The sequence below is a fragment of the Cricetulus griseus genome (genome assembly GCF_003668045.3).
Source record: "Cricetulus griseus strain 17A/GY chromosome 1 unlocalized genomic scaffold, alternate assembly CriGri-PICRH-1.0 chr1_1, whole genome shotgun sequence".
NCBI lineage: Eukaryota > Metazoa > Chordata > Mammalia > Rodentia > Cricetidae > Cricetulus > Cricetulus griseus.
Window position 1 is genome coordinate 199,662,665 of NW_023276807.1, and position 16,532 is coordinate 199,679,196.

At 36.6% G+C, this 16,532-nt stretch overlaps 1 protein-coding gene across 1 annotated transcript in view; it reads right to left on the minus strand.

The window, feature by feature from the left end:
- Positions 1-16,532, minus strand: part of Adk (adenosine kinase) — a gene marked incomplete at its 3' end in the record, with an annotated part of 398,041 nt that overhangs the window by 128,876 nt on the left and 252,633 nt on the right.

Consider the following 16,532-nt stretch of genomic DNA (forward strand, 5'->3'; position numbering starts at 1 on the left):
TATAAACAAGTGTCATAATATTTGGATTTTTTTTTTTTTTGAAACAATGTTTCTCTGTGTAACAGCCTTAACTGTCTTGAACTTGCTTTGTAGACCAGGCTGGCCTCGAACTCACAGAGATCCACCTGCCTCTGCCTCTTGGGTGCTGGGATTAAAGGCATGTGCCACCACTGTCCAGATAATACCTGGATTTTTAAAATTATTTTGTAGTTAAAATTTTCAAATAATAAGAAAATAATTCAAGACTATAAATGAAAAATTTTAAAATTAGTTTCATACCAGGAAAGCTATATTTTAAATATATATATGTAGTTTTTTTGAGACAGTGTCTGTAATTTCTTATGATAAAAAATTTTCTTAGCTTATATTAATGCCTTCTAGGTAAAGATAAGGGTAAATTTGAAGATAAGTGGTAAGGAAGAACCTAAAACACAAACACAGAAGATGAAGTTGTGTTAATACAAAGTGAGTTAATAGAGTCAAGATGGAGTTGTGTAATGAGTTTTCATCATAAGAAAGGAATATGGTTAGAGAAAAAGGCAAGAAAGGTAAATTGGATAGCAAAAATTTCCTAAAAACTAATAACACACTGTATTTGGCTATGTAAAAGGAAGCCACACTGGAGTGTGGGGCCTATAGACTGTTTAAGATGTAAAAGGCAAAGAGTAGAATTCAAAAATGATATTCAAATACTTTTAAAAATTTGGTCTTATTATTAAGAGGAAAACTCCAGAATAAGACCAGGGTCACATTGTAAACAGACTATTCAGGTGTGGCCATCTACTCAAAATCTCTATAAAAAAGTCCAACTCATGAGAAATGTGTTAGAAGAAGGTTGTGGCTCTAATTACCAAGGAAGGGAATATGGACCAATAAAAGAAAAGATGACACAGACAGAAAAGGATAGAACAAAGGAAAGCTATCAAGGAGAATGGCAGAGAAATATGGCTGGGAATTTAAGAAGGTGCTTATGTGTTCAAGGTTACAGGGAGGCAGAGATGGAGGCACTGAGCAGAAACATACCTGATAACTAGAATAAACTACACAGTGCTTGAAGGACTGGGGAGACTGAGCGTAAGGAATATAAATCAAGCCAGGAGTTATGCTGATAGAACCATCTGAAATATACTGATTAGTTCTGGTGTACCAGGCACTGAACTAAAAACTTACAAATCAGCAATTATTATGAAACCTGTGGAGGAATACTATTTATTGCCCTCATTTTATAAATAATTCTGAAATCAAAACAGGGAAATATCTTCTAGATTATATAGCTTTACATGTGATGAGCCTGGATTAAAATGATTCCTAATAAAATATCCCCCGAGAGTAGGAGAAAGATTTTCTTTTGGTAAGAGTGGAGATGAGAGGATAGTTCTTTTTGGAGGTTTGCTTGTTTGAGACGGGGTCTGCCATACAGCTCAGGCTAGCCTTGAACTCCGGATCCAGTAGTCTCCTCCTCTTAGTGGCTGGACAATAGGCACAAGGCACTATATCTAGTTTCAGGACAGTTCTTAAGGATAATTGCATTTTGAACATTTCTGCTTTTCTTTTTTTTTGGTTTTTCGAGACAGGGTTCCTCTGTGTAGCCCTGGCTGTCCTGTAGACTAGGCTTGGCTCAAACTCAGAGATGCATCTGCCCCTGCCTCCAGAATGCTGGGTGGGATTAAAGGCGTGTGGCACCACCACCCAGTACATCATTTCTGCTTTTCAAAGAAAAAATTGAAGAAAGAGAAGGAAGAACTAAGGGAGGATAATTAGAACAACAACAACAACAACAAAGATGAAGGGGAGTCATTTTAAACTAGTCAGAAAGAAGAAAAAATGATGGCAATATGCAAGAAATGTCTTTAAAAGGTTGTGAAAATGGCCAGGTATGATCTTGCACACCTGTATTTCCAGCACTTGGTAGGCTGAGACTGGAAGGTTGCAGGGTTCAAAGCTAGCCTAGGCAATGTAAGTAAGACCTTATTTATCTCAACAAACAAATCAAAGTTGCAAAGCGTTACAAAATATTGACTTGTAATTGAAGGCCTAATCACATTATATGAACATACAGAAGTAGAGAGAGAGAGAGAGAGAGAGAGAGAGAGAGAGAGAGATACCTTTTTCCCAATTAGTTTCAAATTTCAAGTTAAATATAATATAGAGATCTATCTTTTGCACCTCTAGGTCCAATGGAACAACAAGGACATCTGTTCAACCATGTTCATAGCAGCATTATTTGTAATAGCCAGAAACTGGAAGCAGCCTAGATGCCCCTCAACCAAAGAATGGATATAGAAAATGTGGTACATTTACACAATGGAGTACTACTCAGCAGAAAAAAACAATGGAATCTTGAAATTTTCAGGAAAATGGATGGAACTCAAAGAAACCATTCTGAGCGAGATAATCCAATCACAAAAAGGCAAACATGATATGTACTCACTCATATGTGGACCTGCTTTATGATACATAGTAGTGACCGTGCTTTATCAGTGCTGTTTTTAATGATGTTGCTCAGAATGGTTTCCTCCCAGATGATGATTGAGAAGCTAATTAAAAAAAAAAAATGGTGCCAAGTACCACAAGAGTAACAGAACTGTGCTGTTTTCTGGGATTTTCTTTTTTACTTTTTTGTTGTTGTTGTTGTTGATTGTTTTTTTTGTTTTTGTTTTTTGTTTTTTGTTTTTTTTTTTAAATGGAGTGTGCTGGATGTCTCTACAATTTTGTTCAAATGACTGCAGAACCTGGAAAAGTATTGCTGCTACTGATGCATAACATATTGCATATATTATATATATATATATAATTGAAACTCAAATATGTGATGAATCCAAGGTGTTTCAGTGAGTGCTCATCTGTGCATGCAAATTTGATTTAATCTTTAGTAGGTAGTAAAGTTATATGCTTGCCTAAAAAAAAAAAATAAGTGACACACTGGAAGACAAATGTCACACAATTTCAATTTTATGTGTAACCTAGAAATGATGAACTTATGGGAGCAGAGAGCAGAATTGTGGCTATCAGGCGTCAATGTGGGTCTTTTAACAATGGGGAAATGATTGGTTTAAGGATATAAAACTGCAGTTGGACAAGAGGCATGTACTCTGTGATGTCTTGAGGTCTACTGAGAGCATGATAAATATGGCTGATAACAATATGCTATACTTTAAAAGTTGTGAGATAGTATACTTTAAGTGTTCTCAAAACAAAAATGATGAATATGTGTGATATAACATGTTAATTGGTTTAATTTAGCCATGCCATTGTGAACATACTGTATTATGTATCATAATTGTGCATGACTTTACTTATGAGCTAAATAAATGAATGGAAAAAAAAGGATCTATCTTTGAAGGGGGTTTTACTGCCCTTATGCATTCTGAAAAATTAAGATACACCTTTAAGCTGTAATTGTGTTGAAGTTCAGAACACGGTACATGTTCTAGACATGGCACCTTGAAAGTTGGAGAAAACTGCAGAAGATACTTCTGTGTGAGAGTTCCCATTTCACATAAAAGTAGGCGACAGGACTCTTATTCCAGGGTCCTGTCCCATTCCTGGAGAACAAGAAGAATCTGAAAAGACTAGGCCTATTGGATGCTATTTCCTCATGTGCCACTTCTTACCATTAGATATTATATCATATCCCCTTTGCCCAGTCTTGATTCTTTTAAAAATTATTTCTTCAGAATTTTACGTAAAATACTTTCCCCAAAGTCGTGAGACTTCACTTCTAAATGCTCCTGTGTCACATGAAATTGTCAAATAGATTCATTGTGATTTTCTCTTGTGTCATATGTCGGCCATGAGCCTTGCAATGGCAATCTGTCACAAATGATGCTTCTTAATACAATAACATAATGTTTTCTCATTTAGAAACTCTATGCCGAGTTGGGCAGCAGTGCTTTAATCTTAGCATGCTGGAGGCAGAGTCAGGCGGATCTCTGTGCCAGCCCTGGCTACAGAATGAGTTCTAGAATACCCCAGGACTACACACTGAAACCCTGTCTTAAAAAAGTCAAAACAAAATTATTAAAGGATAGGCTCACAACCAAACATATTAAAAACTCCATGCCAATAATTCTTCAATTATTCTAAAAGGTAATGTTTTAAACAACATTTAAAAAATGTTTGCAACCTTTTTTCTTTAGAAACATGTCTCTTGAAAACTATGAGCATCTGAGATGTGTTCTTTGCTATTTCTGTCACTAAGAGAATTAAATGGAGCACTTTCTACAGCATCTGTCTCTGTGGCAGTGTGTATGGACTTGTTGTTTTAGTCTTTTATTTAATGAGCAGAGTTTAAAGCTTCCCCCCTCTTACTTTTCTCCAAACTGTTACAGCATGAAATAGAAACCTCCCAGAGCTAGCATTCTGCCAGCTGTGGATTAACCACAGACAGCCACAGGATGGTCTATATAAATAGTAACCTGGTCAAATAATTAGGCTTCTCACCAACTTCAGACTGAAAATTTGATCTCTACTCAAATACATATGATTGTAATTTAAGACACAGAACAGTGTGCCTCTAGAGTCTAAATTTGGCCTGATTCCAAATATATGTATGTTGTATGTGTTTTACTTTAAAACATAATAGTAATGTGGATAGTATATATATTTGATTTTTGTTAATTTTATAAAGAAAAGGCAAAAACATTAGCTTCTAAGTAAGTAGGAAATGTACAATTTAATTCTATTTAAAGATATTCTCTTATTCTGTAAAGCAAATATTCAGAATTTAAACAAGTTGGGATTTGTGCTCTGTTAGATTGCAAAGACTGTTAAAATGCATGCCAACTATAACTTTTCTTCACAGATTTATAACCTTTGCTAAGACGTGTGTTCCAGCCTACAGCATGACCCAGAGTAAAAACAGTACTGTTACAAAAAGAATTGTTTTGTTCATGTCAGGTTTGTAATAAAAATAAGCTGAAAGTCTATATGTCTATGCTTTAGAAAAACACTCTATATATCCAGGAAAAATCTTGGGATTCTGTAGTTAGGGATGTCTGTTTACACAGTTAGCTCTACATGTCTCTCCCTGCAAACAACCCCAAACGCAGTATATTCTTTTACAGGTTGAAAACCACTAATCAGGACTGAAAATGAAAGGGGGCAACTTTATTCATTATAATGGAAAACAAAATAAAAACCAGGAAGATAGGAGTGAAAGACTAGGTAAAACCAAAGACCATTTTAACAAAGCGTGATTTAATGCCTGGAAATCTTAACCACTCTAAGGGATTTGTCAGGTTATTTTAAATATAGTAAAAATTAGAAATATTTGAAGAGAAATGAAAACAATATTTTCTCTTTACTAGTGTTTACTTTAATTCAGGGTCATTATTTGAGGCTCTTATTAAATGTCTTTACCTAAGAATGAAAGCTTTTAATTATACCCATAACACTTATTTGAGATATGAAATATGTGAGTATATGCACACAGACACCTATGTAAGTATAAGTTTTTTCTGATTCAAAAGAAAACAGAACTGCAGTCCCAGCACTCAAGAGGCTAAAGCGGGAGGTTCAGGAACAGAAATCCAATATTTGTATCAAAGAAACTTCAAGGCCAGCCTGGGCTAAAAGAGACCTTTCAGAAACGAAGCACAGAGGTATACAGAGTGACCATGACCGTAACTAAACGGTGGATGTATTAAGACAATCTAGGGTGGGGAAAGGAGGCCTTTGCCTGTGTTAACATAAAATACCCTTATTAGGGTCCCCTAAACAGAGCAGAAACAAATAGTGTCATTTTTATAGTGAGAGGTATAAAGTGTGGAGGAAGTTGAGCGGGTCATCAGCATCCTTCTGCAGCTCACACAGAAACATCTCCGAAACATGGAATTTGGCTGAATAATAAGAACTTGTAATTTAGGGTCTCCATATCCCCACTGCCAAAATTTACATTGCCATATGAATTCCAGGTTGATTAAAAGTTTAAAAAAATATATAGAAAATCTGCCAAAACCCACCAAAACAAAAAAAAATAAACAAATAAAAACAATCCAAAAAACAAAAACACCTTTGCTGGGTTGGGTGTGGTGGTATACAACTTAGGCCCAAGACTCAGGAGGCAGAGACCGGTAATCTGGTCTACAAAACAAGTGCCCAGATAGCCAGAGCTGCTACACAGAGAAACCCTGTTTTAAATAACAACACACACACACACACACACACACACACACACACACACACACACACACACACACACACACACAGAGAGAGAGAGGAGAGAGAGAGAGAGAGAGAGAGAGAGAGAGAGAGAGAGAGAGAGAGAGATCTGTAAAAGAAAAGTAAACACCAAGCTTCTAAAGTATGAAATTATTACCAAATCCAGAACTAAGAAAATCATTTGCTTTAGAGATATTAAAATGATCCCTCATTTCATTCTGATCCCAGGAGGAGGGGAAACAAACAGAAGACTGGGGAAGGTGACAATGGGTTCCATCAACTTTGTACAGAACCTGAAACACAGCTGGGCATGAGCATTATTGTGAGTTTGAGGCTACCCTGGGCTACATAGTTACTTCTAGGCCAGTCTGAGGCTTGTCTTCCAAAATAGAAATTCATAGTAAAGTCAGATATACACACAGGTTCTTCTCTAACAATTAAAGAAACAATACTTAATGTTCAAGACAGTGAAAGGTGGAGGAGGTAAAGTTAAACTCAAGCCAGCATTCTATTACTGATCATTAGTCCCAGCAAACACATACCAATATTGCTGAAGAGAATAACTGACAGTCACAAGGATAACCTTCGAATACACACAATGAATACTAATTTATACTCTCTGACTCAATAGTTATTCTGACAATCTACTAATGGGTTGGATATGAAAACCTCCCCATAAGCTTGTATGTTTGGACACCACTTACTGCAATGGTGCCATTTTGGGAGGTCTCCCCATAGGCTCACATGTTTGCACATGTCACTTCCTACTGACAATGCTACTTTTCAGATACAGGGCCTAAATGGCAGATATGGGTCATTAGGGACAACATTTGAAAGGTAAACATACTATGTTCTGGCCTATATTCTCTGCTTGCTGGTCTATGAGTAATTAAACCAAACAAACCAAAATACAAAAAACAAACAAACAAACAAACAACCCACCAGCCTGGTCTACAGAGCAAGTCCCAGGATATCCAGGGCTGTTACACAGAGAAACCCTATCTTGAAAAACCAAAACCAAAACCAACCAAACAACCAACAAAACAAACAAACAAAAAACCAAAACCAAAACAAAACCCCAAGAAACAAACCACCTTTAACTAGGTGATTTGATGTTAAAATAAAATATATTATTACCTGCTTTTTAAATTTTTAAAAATTTTAATGTTATATTTAAATTATATTTGTAGTTTATAACATCTCCAGAGTAGAGTGCTGTTTTAGGGATTAGTTTGAAGACATTACAATGAAAAATTATTATGATACATACTTGTTCAATAAGGCATAAGACAAAAGTAGTATACATGCTATTAGTGTGATTAGAAATTACATTATATCAATGGTAAAAATAAAGAAATGATGAGAAGGGAATGTACAAAGAGTAGAAATAGTAAAATATAAATTGCTAATTATTTTATTTTACAAATTGGTGATATTAAAAAGTGCTGATAATTACATTTGAGATTAAAAACATTAAAATGGAATTATTTTGTTCTAGTGAAGTAAATACACAATTAGAAGATGTATGTAAATACTGAGAATATTAATTCAATAAACAAGAGTTAAGAGCACATGAATGGCTGAGGGTAACTCCACATTTCTTCTTGCTTAAGGCTCAAAAAGGAACAAGCTAAATGTGTGGTTAGCGACTTTAATAAATATATGCCACTATTTACAGAAAGAGAAGGGAACAACAACAAAAAAAAGTATGCTTAAAAAAGAAAAGAAAAAAGAACACCAGAGTCACAGGAAGCCTGGACTAGCACTACAGAGGGAAGAACTTGGATGCCAGATGCCGGTCTCAAGATGCATCACTGTTGTTTGCTTTAACAAATACAATTAGCCTGTTTTCAGTGCTGTAACTAAGGTGCCATAGTAACATCAGTTGGAGAACACAGTTGTGAGAATGAATAAATTAGAAGTAAAAAATAACAAATACAACACCCTGATAACACGTTTTCTCCCTCTTAGTAGGTGAATCTCCCTGAGAGTGTAAAATACATCTCCTCGTAGGAGTGGGAGAGATCAAATACAAATTATTACAAACCATACATAGTTCATTGTTGCTGTAAGGAGAATATTGGCTTTGACAACCATTAAGATAACTTAAACCATTTACAAATATGATATGTAATATTTCATATGACAGCAACAGAACGGCTAAAAGAAAGTTAAAACAAACACTGCAGTGAATGCTCTTAAGTTTGCCACCATGGACTGAATAGGATGTGTCAAAGGAACAGAAGAGAGTATCTCTCCCATCTTTCTGCCTGTACAGCCTGTAGAAAGAACGGATGACACCAACTATTCCTCATATATTTAATTCCGTTTCAAGGATTAAAATACTAGCAATGTTAAGTGCACCATGTTTACCATGAATGAAGCAGCCAGTTTTCTTTTATCACATGTAAGTCCTTCAAATACAAACACATGAACAACCTATCAACCCAAACAAAGACACAAAGCAAGAGGCAGAAAAGTGTCATCAAAGAAATATGGATCTTAGGAGGGTAACATATGAATATGGTATCTTCATTTTGTGGAAAGCAAGAGAGTATGAGATATCCTAGAAAATATCCTAGACATCTGTTTGAGGGGGAAATATAAAGAGAATACACAGTAAACTGAAACATACTTTATGTGTATAATGTAAAACACACACACACACACACACACACACACACACACACACACACACACACACACACACACACACCAAGGCAACAGAGACTGGGGAGATGGCTCAGCACCTAAGAGTGTGTGCTGCTCTTGTAGTGTACATGAGTTTAGTTCCCAGACCTACACTGGGCAGCTTACAACCACCTGTAACATCAGTTCCAGGGGATCAAGCTACTGACCTCTCTCTCTCTCTGCAGGCACCTGCAATTAGGTGCACACAAACATAAAAATATTCTTTAAAATTTTTATATAGAAATTGACAGCATTCAAACAGTTTTCAGGAATACACACAAATGAAAGCTAGCTATCAACACATTAAATGCCTGTGGTCTTGAAGTCAGTATTGGGGATCATAAATGGTATGAAAAATAACATAAACAGAGCTGTAACCAGGTCAGGTAACTGCACCTTCATGAGACCTGAGGAGATGGATAGAAAACTCAATTCCCTATGATTTAAACAGAGGCACCTTTCCCATCATTTTTTTTAATTCTCATTGGTCTTGAACTTGTGGGTACAAGCAACCTCTAGACCTCCTAGTACACTTATTTTAACTTTTGCAAATCTGTGTCTTTACTAATTGTAGGGCTTTGGGCAGTTTAACCTCTCAAGACCTTGTTCTCATCTTTAGGTTGGAATAATAAAACCCCAAGGCTGTCAGAATTGAATCTGAATGTAACACAGTGCAGGACATCAGAGTATGAATTTAAGCATTTTTACATTGTATTACTATATTACCACAGAAATACCAAGTAGTAAAAAGCGCCCTTCCCTTAGGAATGACAAGTTCTTTTTACAACCTTTAGTTAAAATGCTAAACAAAAATGTGCTCTTTAACTTAGATCCTTTGAAATATAAATACATAGAACAAAATCCATCATTCCCTTTCCAAAAGCTCTCCATGCCTCTTCTCTCTCCTTGATTTAATCATCCCGTGTCCTGCTGACAGATTAATCACCCTAATCATTCTTCTTTTCCTAGTAAATTAAATCCAAATGCCTCACACCCAGCACTCAAAACCTCCACAACAGCACTCCAACTTACACAGTAAACCAGCTGTAACCTCCATGTTTCCACAACATATGTCTGGACTTCAATCATACAAAATGATTTGTCTCTCCCAAAATAAATCTTCAGAGTCTTTCCATTGTTCCATCTGAAATGTTCATGACTTTGACCTGTTATAATTGTACTATCACTGCTGGTTCAGTATTTAAAAAAAAGAAAGGAAAAAATCAACTTTTGTTCACCCCAAAGAGATCTACTCATTCCTCTTTGAACTTCCAAAATAGGCAATATGAGTTGAATAACTGATCTTATTTACTTAATCACACAAGGAACTCACATTTGTATTACTGTCCTTACAGCCGAGAACACATCCATTTTGTTTCCTGTAGCACAAAGCACTGGGCAACTGAGCTTTTTGAGACTTTATATGAATTTCTCTGTCACTGAAGTGCCATTTTGGAAACAATGAAAATTGAAGACTAATGTATTCTTACATACTTAAGAAGAGTATATTCATTTTAGAGTTAGGCAATTCTTTCTGGTTCACAGGATCTGAAACTTCCTCAGTTCACAGAATCTTTACAGTTTGTTATTTTTTCACAGTATCCTAGCAAATGCCTAACAGTTCTGTTTTGTAGCAAGTAGGTCCAAACAACTTAATGAGTACCATCTTTACAATTTGATGCAAATTTTAGAAAAAATTACATATTAATTGAAAAAGAAGGAAAATTGTTCCAAGTCCCCACAGTCTATGTGAGCTTGTGAGGGACTTGCTCTACTCTTCTAGCCGTTCATCCAGCCAAACCCTGACATGCTCCTTTCTGCTGCAAAGACCTTGGAAAGTACCACCTTTTAAAGAAACCATGCCAACCTATCCCAAATGATGTCATCATCCTAGAGGAATGCAGTATAATCTGATGTTGAAACTGATGCAATCATGGAGCAATCCAAGAAAATACCTAAATGTAAACTTTTTTTTTTTTAAATTTTAGAAAGCTAAAGACATTTATGGTCACAGTTCAGAGCATTTAAGAAAAAGAAGTAATTTTCTCTGTATGAAACAGCACAAGGAAACTTATACATTAGGGTGGCATTCTGGAGAGCATCCTGTGAAGAGCCCGACCCTGAGGAGTAGATGGCAGGCAGATGTCTGGAAGGTGAAATACAATGAAAACACCTGCCTGTGCTGGGATGACCCAACAACTTCAGTAGTGCTGATACTGCACAAGTCTGCCTTACACATACACTGCAATCTTTCTCCACTAACTAAAATGTTCCACACAAACAGCTTTATTTCCCTAAAATGCGTAAATGATATTCAGACAGTAGGCACCTTTTTACTTTGCAATATAATCTCCAATGGTCCAAACTGATGAAACTCTTAGAATCATCACACGGGGCTTTCCAGGAAATCTAAAAACAAAGCCTATGCCTGCTGACACACTCTCTGTGTTGGTTATTTTGTATTTTACACTAGAGTCTGTTCTTCATTTTCCATTTGACCATAAAAAGAGACGCCCTTTTGCAAAGGACTCAATAAATATTTAACTTTGCTGGCTTCATGATTCCCATTGAACCCACTCTCCTGTTAGTTCAGCAGAAAGGTAGCAATCTACAATACTTACAATAACGAGTGTGCTTGAGTCACAATAAAATTTTATTCACAATAACATCGAGTCATTCTTGCTGAAAACAACTTAGATAAAAATTATGTTGAAGAGAAATTTCTACATGAAATTCACTAGGCTAAGAAAGTAAGAGTGTGTACCTTGTTCTTTGTAGTAAAGAAAAATCAGAATTTGAGCTGGGGTAGTGGTGGCGGTGCACTCACGCCTTTCGTCCCAGCACTCGGAAGCAGAGGCAGGAGGATCTCTGTGAGTTTGAGGCCAGCCTGGTTTATAGAGGCGAGTGCCAGAATAGCCTCCAAAGCCACACAAAGAAACCCTATCTCAAAAACAAACAAACAAATAAACAACAACAAAAAGAAAACAGAAAGTTAAAGGGTACAGAGATGGCTCAGGTGTTAAGAGGCTTTGGTGTCCTTGCAGAGGGTCCATGGTGATTCATTTCCTAGCACCCACTTGGCAGCTAACAACCATTTGTAACTCAGTTCCCAAGAATGTGAAATCTATTTCTGACCTCTGCAGGCTTGGCATGTATGTGATGCACAGATATACATACAGGAAAAATACCCGCATATAAAATGAAAATAAACACATTAAAAAAATGGACGGACAGAGAGAGAGGGAGACAGAGCTTCATATTTTCTAACATCTCACTTTTAATTTTCTGAAGCCAGCACTAAATCTACACAGGTCCTTACAACTAAGCACAACACTTCACTTTTCTCTTCAATCTGTGGTGCTAGCTAGAGACTGGACCCTTTGCCCACTGAGTGACATCTCCTGAACTTGCTTACATAGTTGCTGCACTCCGCCTGCAGTCTTCTACCTGATTCAATGCTTAACTAAATTGAAAACAGGGCATTTGAACTGGATGTGGTGGTCTAAGCTCAGAATCCAGGCACTTGGGAGGAGGAAGCAGGTAGATCAGAAGTTCAAGGCTATCCTCTGTTTAACATAGCAAGTCTGAGGGCAGCTTGGGCAACATGAGACCTAGTCTTAAACAAAAGCAAAAGCAAAAGCAAAAGCAAAAGCAAAAGCAAAAGCAAAAGCAAAACAACTTTAAAGCAGACCTTCTTCTAGTGCTCCCACTTATAGGGCAGGGCTATTATTCACTTCTTATTCACCCAGAGTGGATTTTTTTTTTTTTCAATGAAGTAAGGAAAAAAACAAAAAAACAAAAAAACAAATGTAGAAAGTGCTGACAATTTTTTTCTTTTCTTTTTTGGAAAAAAAAAAAAAAATCAAGAGCTAAACACTTCCTTGTAACCCCAGCATTCAGGAGGCTGGGAAAGAAAATTGTAAGCCTGAGAGTGACCTGAGCTAAGTGAATGAAATGAAAGAATCAACACCATGGTATAAATTTAGGGTTCACATGGGGGTGGGCCTAGGCCCTATTCCAAAGGATATGACAGATTCTGAAGACCCCCTATGGAAGGTCTCACCCTCCCTGGGGAGCAGAAAGGATATGTGATAGGTAGGGTTTTAGTTGGGGGTGGTGGTGGTAGGGGAGGAGGAGCGGGAACTGGGATTGACCGTAAAACCATCTTGTTTCTAATTCAAATAAAAAAATGAAAAAAAAATTAGGGTTCACAAACCATGTCAATGTGGACTAGATTTAAAAGATGGGGTGCCAGTACTAGAGGTATAGCACAGAGATAGAGCCACTCCTAACACCTAAGGCCCTAGGTCCAATCTGTGCCCCCAAGTACTGCCTCCCTACTGCCTTTGGTTGCCAAGGTGTTATACTTCTTTTAGTTCCAGCTCTGGCTTATTTTATGGCAAATTACTGCACTAAACACCTTTTATGCTTGTCAAGTAGGCTGCATTGGCTGACCAGCCACAGAGCCCCAGGGAACCACCTGTCTCTACCTCCCCAGGGCTGGTCTAATGAGCTTGTTGTCACCACATTCAGCTATTTTATGTGGGTTCTGGGGCTTACACTCAGGTTCTCAATGCTTGGACAATAAGGACTTTTCCAATGGAGCTGTCTCTGTGTCTTCACCTTTGTTTTATTTTTATTTAAAAGTAAAACTTGTTGCAGTATATCCCACTAAAATGTTTTTTTTTTAAATATATAATATTTGAGCAAAGTAGTTCAAGCCCATAATTCTAGCACCCAGGAGGCAGAGGTAGAAGGACTGATGCAAATTCAAAATAACCATGGTCTAAATAGCAGTTTCTAGGCCAGGCAGAGTTATATAGCAATGCCTTGTCTCAACCAAAACAAGTAAATAAAAAAGAACCAACACATAATAAAGTGGTATGTGACCTAGCACTTCCCCCAAAAAATCCCCAACAGGTTAGAAATTTAATATTTAAAATTTTGGTTTGCTAGCTACTATACAGGAGACCTATTCAATCTTCATGAACCTAGTTTTTGTTCTATATTTTTCATTTTTAAAAGACAGGCAGGACACTGGGTTAGAGGACCCCCAAAACTTACATTTCAAAATTTCTAAAGTTGATTTCAGTTTTAAATGAAAGGAGGTCTTGAAGAAATGCAGGTGAATGTTGTATAAGTGACTCAGACAACATAAACTTACATTCACAGTCATTATCCACAGGTTTACCATACTACAAAGAAATCTTATTTCCCCATTCATAAAATGTTATCCCTAAAGAGCTGAGAGTACAGCTCAACAGTGGAGCACTTGCCTAGCATGCATGACTTAGCTTAGTAAAAACATAAAGAAGAAAAACATAATAAAACAATGACAACAACAAAGGCTCTGCCCTCAGCAACTACCTTCTCTCCTTTCTGCTTCAATGAATGTAGCTATTCTGGATATTTCAACAAATGGCCTAAAATAACTGTGATCTGTGTCTTCTTTCACTCTCCAAATAAGTCAGAGGTCCATTTACAACATAGTATGGATCAGGACTTTCTTTTTTTTCTAATTTTTTTTAACAGATAATACGCTGTTGTGACTATATATCACAATGGGTTTCCGCTTATGAACATGTTTCCATAGCTGATTTAAAAGAAATCCCATTTTTAGAAGCAATAAATATCATAAAAGATGTACTTTTGTAAAAGGTTTGTGATTCTGAGGAGGGGGTCCCTTTAACTTACAAAGGGACAAATCTCAATGAGCCATAACTGGAACTAGTTCTAAGTTTGGTTCATAGAACACTAATTAATTTGAAATTTTAATGGAAAATGGAAAATCACAAAGTTCTACATGTGATGAGAAGGCATAAGATACTCTTAAGTAACAGAGGCTGGCATGGTCACTTATACCCGTAATACAAATACTCAAAAGGATGGGGGAAAATTTGAAGCTAGCCTGTAAGACCCTGTCTCAGAAAAAGAAAGATGGAAACAGAGAACAGAAATGACCTGACCGGTACCTGCAGTGGAATGATTATTTTATTGAGGTGATCTTAAGTAGTTTTACTTACTAAGACACAAAATAGTGACTTATCCCCAGTTACAACTCTAGAGGCATTTAAAAATATTTGTGTGCGTGTTTGCATGCGTGTGCACATGTGTGCATGACTGCATGTACATCTGTGAGTTCACATATGTCACAGCATGTCTATGGAGGTAGGAGAACAACTTGTGCTAGTTAATCTCAACTTCTACTATGGGTTCTGGAAACAGAGCTCATGGTATCAGGCTTGGTGGCTCCATGTCTGTTTAAAATCTGGGTTTAAAAATGGTAAAAGTACAACTATTTTTCTGGATAACTGTTTTTGTGCTTTGAAGTTTGCCTTTTTATGAAAGAATCACTTTATAAATGGAAAATAACTAAGCTGAAAGCTATTGTTTTATCCTTGTGAGTGACCAGGCAGATTTCATATCATTTTCTAGAACATAGGAAAGAGCAAGACTGTCAGTAAATGTACTTATTTTGACCCCGACATTTTCCTCTTAGGTGCAGCCAGAATGTCAAAAAGAGAGGGTGTTCTTGGACATGAATAATTTCTTTATTGCTGATTGTGGCTGGATTAGTCCCAACCCAGTCACAACAGAAGCACAGAAAGTCAGCAGAGTACACACAGCTCTTGACATTCAATAGGAAACCTATCAAACAGCTTTTCATGTCATGACACTGAGGTTTGTAGGCCAATTAAATATTTTTCAGAAAATATTTTCTAGATATTACCTTACAGACAGTGCTATCCTATATGATTTGATGCTACTTTTAAAAAATATAAAATAAGGCCAAATGCATTTTTAACAATGATAGAGTGGTTCTCAAACTTGTGTGGCGGGACACAGCAACCTGCATTTCCATAGCCCTGCAGGCATTCATACAGAAAACAATTGGTTTAAAAAAAATAAAGGTTCAAATAAATCCATCCATTTTCCATTACAAAGATAAAATTTTCATAAAGATGTCAGGAAAAATAATCCTACTGTGGCACATCAACCTGGCGGCAGCAGTGGACACAACAGTGTCATCGCAGCAGCTTGTTCTACAGCAATCTCTAGGATTATCTGGGTTAAAAATGAGACTTAGTTTCCTTGCAACTATTCCTTGCTTAGGTTTCCAAATTACTTCCCATTAAAACAGTGATCTGTAGCTAACATTACTTGATATATCTACCTTGTCATTTTGCATGTCAAATTAAAGTTCAGAATAGTTAATCAAGTTGTGCTAGGTCATACAACTAACGGTTTAAAGAGTTACTGGAATGCCAATTCACTGACTGTTCACTTGTTTATACACAGACCCTTACCATTATTCCACAATCAATGAGACACCTAGGGGGAAAAATGATCACGGAAGAGATAACTTAACTCTGAAAGCAATGCAGATACAGTAAGATGAAGTAGATACCTGTTTCATAGTTCATTAAATATGGAATTTATAGAGAAACTCAAATGATCTTGCCTCAACACCTATTAATAGCAGATAACCTGAGGCTACACTTTCGAGAGACTGCTGATTTGCTATGCACTTCATACTGCTCACTGTACTTCAGGTTCTAAGACTGATCGATTGTTTTCTCATGGATTTTTGATTAGTGACAAACTCCTATGATTTACAATTCTAAAGTAAGGAGCTGTATATTACTGTCCTATAACAATTCGTTTATGTAGCACTTCAT